Source organism: Penaeus japonicus, unplaced genomic scaffold (genome assembly GCF_977035675.1).
Source record: "Penaeus japonicus unplaced genomic scaffold, GWHDUDI00000001_assembly GWHDUDI00000037, whole genome shotgun sequence".
NCBI lineage: Eukaryota > Metazoa > Arthropoda > Malacostraca > Decapoda > Penaeidae > Penaeus > Penaeus japonicus.
In genome coordinates, this window is record NW_028234439.1 from 12257939 (window position 1) to 12270438 (window position 12500).

Consider the following 12500-nt stretch of genomic DNA (forward strand, 5'->3'; position numbering starts at 1 on the left):
GAGGGAGGGAGGGAGGGAGAGAGGGAGGGAGAGGGAGAGAAAGATGAGAGAGAGAGAGAGAGAGAGAGAGAGAGAGAGAGAGAGAGAGAGAGAGAGAGAGAGAGAGAGAGAGAGAGAGAGAGAGAGAGAGAGAGAGAGAGAGAGAGAGACAGAGCCGCATGACGTCTTAATTCATCAGAGATCCTAAGTGTGGGGCTCAAGTGCGACCGGGATTGAACGAGAAGATATTAGAACTTCTCCGCCCCGCCGCGAAGGGCTTCCATCGCGGCTTATCTGAATCAATTTCAACTCTTGACTGGCAGCACGTTGCAGGTCATTGTCTTAGCGCTTTGCGGCACCAACGTAAAAAAGGGTAAAGTAAGTAAAGTAAAGTAAAATAAAAATAAAAAAGACCGTAAGCCCACCCCACCCGTCCCTCACCCCACCCTACCCCCGTCAAGAGACACCATATTGCACCAAGTTGTATGCACATCTCGCCTCCTGCAACCTCTTCAACGCGTCACCCACTTCAAGCCTCGCGCCGGCCCCGCTTCCCCCGAGCTCTTTCCTCACTCTTTTGCGCAAAGTTCATCTCGCAAGTTCGGTCGTTTCGGGGGCGATAAGCTCCGTAATGAGGAAATCTCAGCATTGCGTCATTCGCGGGAGAGATAAGGATAATAGAAATAATAATAATGATGATAATAATGATAATTATAATAATGATGATGATAATAATAATAACAATGATAATAATAATCATCATAATAATAAGAATAATAATACGAAGAAAGATATAATGATCATAGAGATTCACCTGCACATTTTTCCCGGCAATCCGACACACCCCATCAAAGAACGAATGAACGAACGAAATAAATCGCACGAACGAAAAATAATAGTCTAGACTAAACTTTATCATTAATAATAATTTAAAAGAAAAACAATAAAACCACGCTAAATAATCAAAACAAAAAGATGAACATTAATGATAAAAGCACGCAATGAAAACAATAATAAAGAAACAAGTAAAGAAAGAAATGACGCATATATTAAATCTATTTGAAATATAAGCCATTCAGTGATAATTCAATAGCAAGATAAAACTACGAAACGCACGATTTACAATTAAATCGTTCAACGAATAAAATCATTTTGCTTTATTAGAACAACATCTGCAGTTGAACCTATTGCTCCGGTCCGCCCCCCCCCTCCCCTCCCCTCTCTCATTTCCTGTCCTGTACTGTCCTGTCTTGTACTATACAATACTATAATGTCCAGTCCTCTCTCCTTCCTCACTAAGCTTCCTCCTCCTCTGTGGCTAAATAAATAAAGAATAAATAAAAACAAGAACGATAAAAAAACAACGAAAAATTGATGAATATTAAAAAAAAATATTTGTCTCACTCTCTCCTCTCCTACTCGTCTCTACCCCCCCACCACCTTTCCTCCCTTCCCCTCCCCTATAATCTCCTGCTCCTATATTATACTCTCTCGTTTATTCAATTTTGTTTATTTTTATTTTGCTTTCTTCTCTTTCACTTTCTCATCTCTCTTCTCTCCTCTCCCTATTCTCACCCCTCCTTCCTTCCAAATCCCCTCCCCTCCCTTCTTCCTCATCCCCTCCCATCTACCCCCTCCCCCTTCTCCCTCTACTTTACCCTCCTTCCCTCCATTCCCTTTACCCCCTCCTTCTAATCCGCAAACATAAAAAAATACAAGCGCAGCCAAAAAAGTCAACCATTTACGAAGATTACAAGTTCAAATCCCACGTTTCTCGGGGAGGGAGGGGGAGTGGAGGGGGGGTGGAGAGGAGGGCGCTCGGGACAGGGAGAAAGAAGGGGGGGGGTGAATATGTTCGAGTATCAAAAGTTACGAGAAAGAGTTAGTCTCGAATTATTGTTTCTCGAAATAAAAAGGAGAGAAGGAGGGAAGGGGAGAGTGAGGTAGTGAATGAAGGAGAGGGAGGGAATGGAGAAAAGGGAGGGAGAGAGAGGAAAGGGGCTAGGGGGACGGGGATATGGAGAAGGAGAGAGAGAGAGGGAGGGGGGCAAAGGGAGAGGCGGAGGAAAATAGGGAGAGAAAGAGAGAAGAAAAAAGATATTCGGTACGATTAGCTATTGTTGTGATGCATATTCACTTTGACATTTTCCTTCTCGTCATCCTCTCGGCATAGGCATAAACAATATAATAATAATAGTAATAATAATAATAATAATAATAATAACAATAATAATAATAATAGTAATTATAATAATAATAATAATAATAATAATAATAATAATAACAGCAACAAAATCAATAATAAAAATAAATAATAACAAAACAACAACGACAATAATAATAGTAACAATAATAATAATAATAATAAAAACAACAACAATAATAAAAAATAATAATAACAATAACAATAACAATAACAATAACGATAATAATAATAAAAACAATAATAAAGCCAACAATACAATTAACAACAATGACAATAATCATGACAATGCTAATGACAACGATAATGACGACGACGATGATGACGAAGAAGATGGCCACAAAAAGAGAAAAGCTGAAAGCATGCCTACCACACCCTAACACTGCCTAACACGGCGCAGCATCCTAACCGCCCCCGTCCGTCAACCGGAAGCCACCCGCGCGCCCCGTGACGTCCGACGGAAAACAACCCGAGTCCATTTCACAGAACGCGGCCGTTAATGAGAATTAGAGAGGTGTTAGTGGCGAGGGAGGGTTGCAGATGAAGTGAGAAAGGGGGAGGGGGGGGGGAAGGATGGACATAGTAGAGTGGAGGGAGGGGGGGGGGCACTCTCCCTTACACCCTTATCCAGGGTTGCAGAGTGAAAGAGAGAAGAGTGAGGCCATTAGAGATTCCCGACACCCACAGCCGCTTGCGAGGGCGTAAACTCCATTTATAAGGATGATCCTCTGGGTGCTGTTATGAGGCTGGAAGTGAGTGAGTGTACGTGAGTGAGTGTACGTGAGTGAGTGAGTGAGTGAGTGAGTGAGTGAGTGGGTGAGTAGTGAGTGTGTGAGTGTATGTGAGTAAGTGTATGTGAGTGAGTAGTGAGTGTGTGAGTGTATGTGAGTAAGTGTATGTGAGTGAGTGAGTAAATATGTGAGTGAGTAAATAAGTGAGTGAGTGTACGTGAGTGAGTGAATGAGTGGGTGGGTGAGTAGTGAGTGTGTGAGTGTATGTGAGTAAGTGTATGTGAGTAAGTGTATGTGAGTGAGTGAGTGAGTGAGTAGTGAGTGGGTGGGTATGTGGGTGGGTGGGTGGGTGGGTGGGTGGGTGAGTGAGTGAGTGAGTGAGTGAGTGAGTGAGTGGGTGAGTGAGTGGGTGAGTGTGCGTGTGCTTTTGCGTATAACCGTGTGCTTTATGTGTGTGCGTCTTTGCGCGTGCGTGCGTGCGTGCGTGCAAGCCTACCTGCGTGCGTGCGTGCGCGTCGCCGCCGTCCCCACAGAAGCATCCCACTCCCACAACAAGCTAACCACAACAGGTAATAGCCTTGCAGAGCGCAATTCCGCTGGGCCCGGCAATGAAAACGCTCCTTGATTACTAATAGCGTGTGTGAATTCCATTAAATATATCTAGAATCACTATTACTAGCAGCTGGCGGGGAGTAACGGGGAACGAGGGGATTATGTGCCATTTTCCTCGAGCGGTTCTGAGGGGAGAGAGGGGCACGGACTGAGGGGAGAGGAGCCAGGGAAAAGGGAAACAGGGAGACAGAAGAGGGGGAGAAGGAGGGAAGGAGGGAAAGGGAGAAAGAGAGAGAGGTGGAAGAAAGAGCGTGAGAAAAAGCGTGATAGAAAGTGATAGAATGAATGAATGAATGAATGAATGAATGAATGAATGAATCAATCAATCAATCAATCAATGAGTGAGTCAGAGAAAAGAAGAGAAGAGAAGAGAAGAAAAAGAAAAAAAGAAGAGAAGAAATGGAAAGAGAACAGAGGAGAATAGAACAGAAGAGAAGCGAACAGAAGAGAACAGAAGAAAAGAGGAGAGAACAGAAGAAAATAGAAGAAAAGAGAAGAGAAAAGAAGACAAAGAGATCCATCCAAGACCAACACCACTAGGAGAAGGAAATGATCTTGAGAAGGCGAGAAGGCGAGAAGGCGAGCTAGAGGAGGAAGCGGACTACGAAGCACCGAAAAGGGAAGCGGCCACGGCTCCCTCACGCCCTCTCTCTCGGCTCTCCCTAATCCCGCGGGATCGAGGCGGCCACACTGGAAACTCGCCGAGAAATCAAGGCGACTGAGACATAATCCATGTGCCTTTTCCATCGCCAAAAAAAAAGATGTGTATTCTGCGGATTACGTTCCTGGGCATCCACACTGCTGCGCTTATTGACGAATTCTTGAAACCCAAAGCCGAGGAAATACCTATGGAACCAATAAAATTAATATTTAAAATCATCGAAACCGTTGCGTATCTTGCAGCTCGGTAGCTTCTTAAAGGAGATGGTGTAAAATTAAAACAAAAAGCGGACTGCGATACTTGATGAGTCTTGTTAATGTCTTCTAGTCTTATTCCTCCATTTGCGTTCAGTGACAGTTATATTTATTCTGATTGTGCAATGCGAGGACGCTGGATGCATTCCACACCGGTTATGCCTCACATCGCCAGGTTGAGCTGCTCGAGCAATGCCAGGAAGGAGGATATTGGGGAAAAGGAAGAGAAATGGCAACATGTGGAAAATAGAAAGCAGAAAAAATGGGGAAAGACAAATAGGCAAATGCAGGAAATAGGAAATAATGGGCAATGCGAGGAATAGGGAAAAAGGAGTAAAATCGGAATAATGAGAAAACAGGCAAAAAGAGTGGGGGGGGGGGGCTGGCGCAAAACTCTGCTCTTCCGGGCATAAAAATCCGAGCACTCCGGGCTATTTTTCTCGTCGACTGGATAGAATTGCCCTGGGGTTGTGCCACCAGATATTTCTCTCTTTACAGACGATAATGCCCCCGCATTAATCCCGCTCCGGTGTCTGGTGCCTACCCCGCAGGTTAAAATATCTAACCTGTATTTAACCTGACTCGTTGCTACGGTGGTTCGGGGCTGTGGTCTATTGGTATCAAACAGCCAGCGGTGATTCTTTCTCTGCCTTGCCCTTCCTTCTTTATATCAACTCTCTTTATACTCGTTTTCTTCATTTCCATCTCTTCCTTCCTCCTTATCATTCCGAACCCTGGCTATCGCTATCACATTCTTTACTTATTTTTCCCCTAATTCTTTCTTTTTTTACTCACACATACACACACGCACGGGGCAAATACACTCTCAATGGTCGCACGTTAAACCTCCCACGTCGTGCGTGTGTGGCGACTCGGGTGTAATCCTTCCCCGATCGCAGACAAGCCATTAACATGCAGATGCGCCCCGAGTCTTCGCCCAGGAAAGAGATCCGTCCTGATGCCAGGGGAACGGGGGAATTCGGGGCGCGAAGGAGCGCAGGATGCTATACATTGCAAGGCCATCCATCGAAATAGGTTCCAATGCCGATAACACCACCACATATTATACACAAGCTCGCTCGCTCTTTCCCTCTTGCTCTTGCTCTTGCTCTCTCCCTCCCTCTCACACATACACACGTGAACACACCCATACACACATGAACAAACCCATACACACATGAACACACCCATACACACATGAACACGGGCCCAAAATCAACGAACACTCACCCTTCCCACTTCCTCCTCGCCCTTCGCCCCTTCGCCCCTCCCCTACTTCCTCTTTACTGTACTAATGAATCAGGCACTCGATATGATCAGCGCTTCCTGCTGTTGAAGACGATGTAACTGCGCCCAGCTCTTGACCTGAAGGGCGAGGAGCGGGCAGGTGGGGGAACTTGGAGACAATTGAACGGACGGAAGGAAGGAACGTAGGGTAAGAAGGAATGGAGGTAACGAAAGGAGGGATGGAGAGAAGAACGGAAGAACGGAAGGAGGGAAGGAGGGAGGGATACTAATAATCTGCGCTATAACACTACCGGATGGTGGGCCGACGGCCAAGCAAGACTTCCCGCAGTACAGTTTAAGGCGTAGGGAGTTTGGACGCTCAAAAGTCCCCTTGATTATGGCACCCTTTGCATCACTCGAGCTAACGCTTTGCCCTTTCCCCCCTCCACCCTCCCTCCACACACATACCGAGCGATTGTCCGACTGGCTCCGCCTTGGCACGTTAATGTCACACCTCAGGACCTCAGACAGGCCTGAGAGGACCTAAAGAATGCACTGAGACAATCAAACTTTTTGTCAAAGCGTGTGCAGTGTTTTCTTCCTTGCCGGAGAGATCATTAGGCCGACCAGCCGTGGCATTCCACACAAATCTTCGCATACATACATGCGCACAAAAATCATAGGACCATTTCAAACACCTACTCATCATAGATTACTAATCAGCACCACTTCCAGTCTTCATCGCCGAACGATGAGCCTGTTGTGTCAGTGAAGCGGTGCGCGCGCGCGGGGTGGGGGTGGGGGGGTGGGGGGCAAGGCAGCAGAACGAAGGGGCCGATTTCAGGTGCCAAAGATAAATCCTCGGGAGGGGAGCGCGGCGCCCTCAAAGCCCGTGCCGGAAATTCTTTCGCTCGAGTTCCCGCTCTCTCTGTCTGCCTGTCTGTTTCCCTGTCTGTCTCTGTCTGCCTGTCTGTCTGCCTCCAGCTAATTTTTTTTATGTGTGCGTCCGTCAGTCTGCCTGTTTCTGATTCATTCTCTCTCGCTCGCTCGTTTACCTTTTGCCCTTACACTCCCCGCATCGTCTACTCCTTAGCTTTACCTCTCTCCCTCGCCCCCTCCCCTCTTCTTCTACGCCCCATTTTCCCCTCTGCCGCCATTATCATCTCCCCCACCCCTGCCTCCTCTTCTTTATCTCCCTTCCCCCTGCCTTCTTCTTTTTATCTCCCTTCCCCCTGCCTCCTCTTCTTTATCTCCCTTCCCCCTGCCTCCTCTTCTTTATCTCCCTTCCCCCTGCCTCCTCGTCCCTATCTCCCTTCCCCCTGCCTCCTCGTCCCTATCTCCCTTCCCCCTGCCTCCTCTTCTTTATCTCCCTTCCCCCTGCCTCCTCGTCCCTATCTCCCTTCCCCCTGCCTCCTCTTCTTTATCTCCCTTCCCCCTGCCTCCTCGTCCCTATCTCCCTTCCCCCTGCCTCCTCTTCTTTATCTCCCTTCCCCCTGCCTCCTCGTCCCTATCTCCCTTCCCCCTGCCTCCTCTTCTTTATCTCCCTTCCCCCTGCCTCCTCTTCTTTATCTCCCTTCCCCCTGCCTCCTCGTCCCTATCTCCCTTCCCCCTGCCTCCTCGTCCCTATCTCCCTTCCCCCTGCCTCCTCGTCTCTATCTCCCTTCCCCCTGCCTCCTCGTCTCTATCTTCCTCCCTCCCCATTTCTTCACCCCTATCTCCCCCTGCCTCCTTGCCACTGCCTCCTTGCCACTATCTCCCTCCCTTCCCCCTGCCTCCCCCTATCGTCCCCCTCCCCCCTCACGGCCGCGCTTCCCCAAGCATCAAAATCCTCGCATCATAAACCTCTCACTGGATTGTAATAACGGCCGCTGCTCAAGATTCACGGCTTGGGGCGCCGCCGCCTCGACCGCCGCACGCCCGGCCTTCGCGCGCACACACACAGCCACACTTCATCTTCCTGCTGGAAAAGGGCGGTAAGGCGATGCGCTAATCCGCTCTTTGCAACCCCCATTCTCTCCCTCCCCCTCTCTCTGTTTTGTTTTGTGTCTCTGCATTTTCCTTTTCTTTCTCTTTCTTCTTTTCTTTCACTTTCTCCTATCCCTCTCTCTTTCCCTTACTTCTCCTTCCCCCTCTTCCTCTCTTTCCCTCCCTCCCTCCCTTCTAAACTCCCCAACTCCCCAACTCCCCCTCTCTCCCTCCCTGCCTCCCTACCTACCTACCTACCTTCATTCCTTCCTTCCTTCCTTCTTTCTTTCTTTCTTTCCTTCCTTCCTTCCTTCATTCCTTACTTCCTCCCTCCCTGCCTCCCCCTCCCTCCCTCCCTCCCTCACTTTTCCTCCTTTCTTCCTCCTACCCCCTCTCTCTCTCTCTCTCTCTCTCTCTCTCTCTCTCTCTCTCTCTCTCTCTCTCTCTCTCTCTCTCTCTCTCTCTCTCTCTCTCTCCCCCCTCTTCACCCCGGCCTCACTACCCTCGCATTATAGAATTGTTGGGTACCGTGAACACTAAAAACAATATATAAATATCCTCTTGGGAGCTTCGTTCTCTTCGAATTTGTGTTGAAAGGAGGTGGCAACATTTTCCAGATGATGCCAAAACTTACACATGGGCGTAAATGTGCGTTTGCGTGTGCGTGGGTAAAGGCAAGCACACTTCTGGCGCGGTTGTGTACGTGAATATGCTACGTGTACGCGAGTGCGTAGTGCAGTTATATGCGCGCTATGCAGTTGTGTGCATGCGACTGAGTTATGCCGTTCAGTGTTCGTGCTCGCTCGCGTGCGCCCACTCGCGGCTCGGCAGGAAGAAACAAAGCGCGAGCCAAAGCAAGAAGGGACGGCGGCGCTCGACCTCGCCTTCCACTCCCAATTCATAATGGCCACACAGCTCTACGTAACAGCTGTGGGAAATCCGAGCGGGTTACAAGGAGGCCGAAAGGAGGTACAAAAGAGGCCGAAAAGAGGGACAAGAGAGGCCGAAAGGAGGGACGAAGGAGGCCTAAAGGAGGGGTGAGGGAGGGCGAAAGGAGGGACAAAGGAGGCCGAAAGGAGGAGCGAGGGAGGCCGAAAGGAGGGACGAAGGAAGCCGAAAGGGGGGACGAAGGAGGGCGAAAGGAGGGGCAAGGGAGGCCGAAAGGGGGAACGAAGGAGGCCGTGAGAAGGGGCGAAGGTGGAAGGAAGAAGGAGCGAAGGTGGAAGGAAGAAGGGGCGAAGGTGGAAGGAAGAAGGAGCGAAGGTGGAAGGAAGAAGGGGCGAAGGTGGAAGGAAGAAGGGGCGAAGGTGGAAGGAAGAAGGGGCGAAGGTGGAAGGAAGAAGGGGCGAAGGTGGAAGGAAGAAGGGGCGAAGGTGGAAGGAAGAAGGAGCGAAGGTGGAAGGAAGAAGGGGCGAAGGTGGAAGGAAGAAGGAGCGAAGGTGGAAGGAAGAAGGAGCGAAGGTGGAAGGAAGAAGGAGCGAAGGTGGAAGGAAGAAGGAGCGAAGGTGGAAGGAAGAAGGAGCGAAGGTGGAAGGAAGAAGGGGCGAAGGTGGAAGGAAGAAGGGGCGAAGGTGGAAGGAAGAAGGGGCGAAGGTGGAAGGAAGAAGGAGCGAAGGTGGAAGGAAGAAGGGGCGAAGGAGTCCGAAAGGAGGGGCGAGGGAGGCCTGAAGGAAGTACGACGGAGGCCAGTAGGAACAAGCTTTAAGGAATAAAAGGGAAAAAAAAGGTGAAGCGGGAGAAAAGAAATGGAAATATCGGAAAACGGCGGCATGTTCAAACTTTGCCGAAAGGAAGACACGCTGCGGGGATGGGCCAACAAACAGGAGATAAAGGGGATAATGAAGAGATACAGAAATAAAACAGATCGATAGAGACAGGAAAAAAGCAGAAGGGAAGGTGAACAGGTGAACAAGAAGGGTGTGGGAGAAGGATGGTGGGTGAACAGGATGAGTGAGATGGATGAGGGAAATGAGAGAAACAAAGAGAGAGAGAGAGAGAGAGAGAGAGAGAGAGAGAGAGAGAGAGAGAGAGAGAGAGAGAGAGAGAGAGAGAGAGAGAGAGAGAGAGAGAGAGAGAGAGAGAGAGAGAGAGCTAGATAGATAGATAGATAGATAGATAGATAGATAGAGAGAGAGAGAGAGAAAGAGTTTCAACTTTTATTCGCCAATTTCGACTTAAATTCTACTTCCCCCTAACTTTATATACAATATATAGCAACCCAAAGGGGCCAGCGAAATAAACAATCATGGATATAAATGAAAGCAGGTTTGCGCTGACTCTTCCGAAAGAGGTCTGAACACATGACAAACACACATGGCATCGACGCATGCATTTGAAGCGAGGAGCAGCGAAAGTTTGCAATCACATGCAACATCCTCCTGCGAGCCGGTATTACCTCCCCAACCTCAAGAAGCTAGAAGCTAGTAAGAATAAGTACGGCTTCCCTCAAAGCGGGTCTTTCGGGGTGATTCTGCTGCGCCATCCCATGCCTTTCAGAGTCGGCCGAAGCATGTCTCGAACTTGTATCGGTTACCGAAGACGCCCTCCGGCTGGCGCCTTCCGTTTTCCCAGACGCCAGGATCGCCGCCGATTTCCTCGTGCGCACGGCATCTCTCTCTCTCTCTCTCTTTCTTTCTCTTTCTCTCTCGATCATTCCCTACACATCTCCCACTCTCCTTTCCTTACTCCCACTCTCCATCCATCCATCCCTTCCTCCCCTCCGCTATCCTCCTCTTTCTCTCTCTCCCTCTCTTTCTCTCCTCCCCCTCTCCTCCCTCTTCCTCTCCCCTTCTCCCTATCCTACCGTTCCTCACCCCCTCTCCTCCCTTTCACTCTCCCACTCTCCTCCCCCTCCCCCTCTCCTCCTTCTCCCCCTCTCCTTCCTCTCCCCCTCCCCCTCTCCCCCTCATTCTCTACAGCTACAGGAAAAAAGGGAAACGGCAAACATTTTATCGCTGGAAATATCCCAGAACTTCTCGGTTCTCTCGGCGACCATAAACTTCGCGCACTATTTGATATCTTGCGAGCGAGAAATTTGAAACGACCTTGTAAATTCGCGCATGACCAGCTCTGGGCTCGCCTCGTCTCGACCGTATCCCCGCGCGTGTCTACACCTACGAACGCACACAACGCCACCTCCCTCCCTCCCTCCCTCCCCCCTTCTCTCTTTCTTTCTCTCTCTCTCTCTCTCTCTCTCTCTCTCTCTCTCTCTCTCTCTCTCTCTCTCTCTCTCTCTCTATATATATATATATATATATATATATATATATATATATATATCCCTTGCTTCTCTCTCTCAATCTTCTTCCATTATTTCTCTCCCTTCCATACTTCTTTACCTCTCTCTCCCTTCATTGCTATCTTTCTTTCTACCCCTCTCCCTATCCTCAGCTCCTTTCCCTCTGCCTCACCCCACTCCCTCTCCCTTCCCATCTCTCTCCCCCTCCCTTCGCACCTCTATCCCTCTCCCCCTCTCCCTCCCCCCTCTTGCTGCCTCCCTCAACAAGCCATAAACAAGCGTGGCACGCGGCCTTGCGATGACAGCTATTCCTGCCGCAGCTGTGATACCCCCACTCCCCCAGGATAGTGGGCGGGAGAGAGAAGGGGCACTCGGGCCAAATATTCGAATGGTAAGACTTGTATATAGCTTAAATTTGAAGAAAAAAAACAACTGAAAGGCAATGTCGCATCAACACCGCTGATATAACCAGGTAGATCAGAGGGAAAAAAAATTAGGCCAAATATGGCCCTAAGAATCGTAATGGGTTAACCACCTAAGGACAGCTGAGATCCTGACTGTTAACACGAGCAAGGAACTGCCCTTCCCAGAAGTCCTGAAATAAACTCTCGAGACAGTCATCGAGTTAAGGTCATTACACGTAAAGGCTAAAGAGTCCCATCCACTACTCGTTCATACTGGAAAACATGGGTATGCGGGGGATAGGGAAACGTGTGCCCAGATTGGATATTTGAATTTTCTCAAGGAATTGGGAAGGATTATTATTATTATTTTTTTTTAAGCAATTGTTGACATGCTTGATTGGTTTCTTGTCCTCCGACAACCAGCTATGTTAGACCTGGGCTAAACTTAGTTGCTGAATTGCATTTGAAATACCTCTGGCGCGAGGACCAGTTCTAGGATAGTTAGGGATGATGTTCCTTCGAAGAGCGTTATTGAAAGGAAAGCTTTTATACATAATCTAATTAATAGTTGCTGAAGAAACAAGAGTGTCTTACTGTACGTAATAGCGTCAGAATACTCAATGGAATAGGTATAGAATCAAAAACAGGCATTAACATTTCGAACGCAAGGACCTGCTAAAACAGTCGACCACACAGAAGGCAATACAAATATAATCGTTTCCCCTTTTCACCACATGCTGTAAATTCCCATAAGAAATTTGTATCAACAACAAGACACTAGACCCAATATGTTAAAATCTAAAAGGGACTGACGTTAGAATATTCTCCATATAATCTCCATCGCACATCAACCTCAAAAAAAAATCCCAAAGAAAATATATATGAGCAAGAAAAGTATGAACGAAATGAACTATTGAAAATTAATCATATCTCCAGCACGGTACTTAAATCACACGAGAGATAGATGTTGTAAATGCTACATTGATACTAAGATAGAGTCATCGTGTGTTTCTAACAATAGCGAAAACACTAAATATAAAGTATGTAAGCAACAACATGGTCATACGTTTGACCATTCAGTAATAAAGGGAAGCAGGGGCTTTGAGTAAGGGATTGCCATGACACATACATGCTCTTGCTATGTACAGTTCTCTCTCTCTCTCTCTCTCTCTCTCTCTCTCTCTCTCTCTCTCTCTCTCTCTCTCTCTCTCTCTCTCTCTCTCTCT

The 12500-nt window shown here is 48.2% G+C and overlaps 1 protein-coding gene across 3 annotated transcripts in view; it reads right to left on the minus strand.

Annotated features, from left to right (window-relative positions):
* Positions 1-12500, minus strand: part of Remo (Remoulade) — a 181387-nt gene that overhangs the window by 136701 nt on the left and 32186 nt on the right. The gene's annotated exons all lie outside the window — the stretch shown is intronic.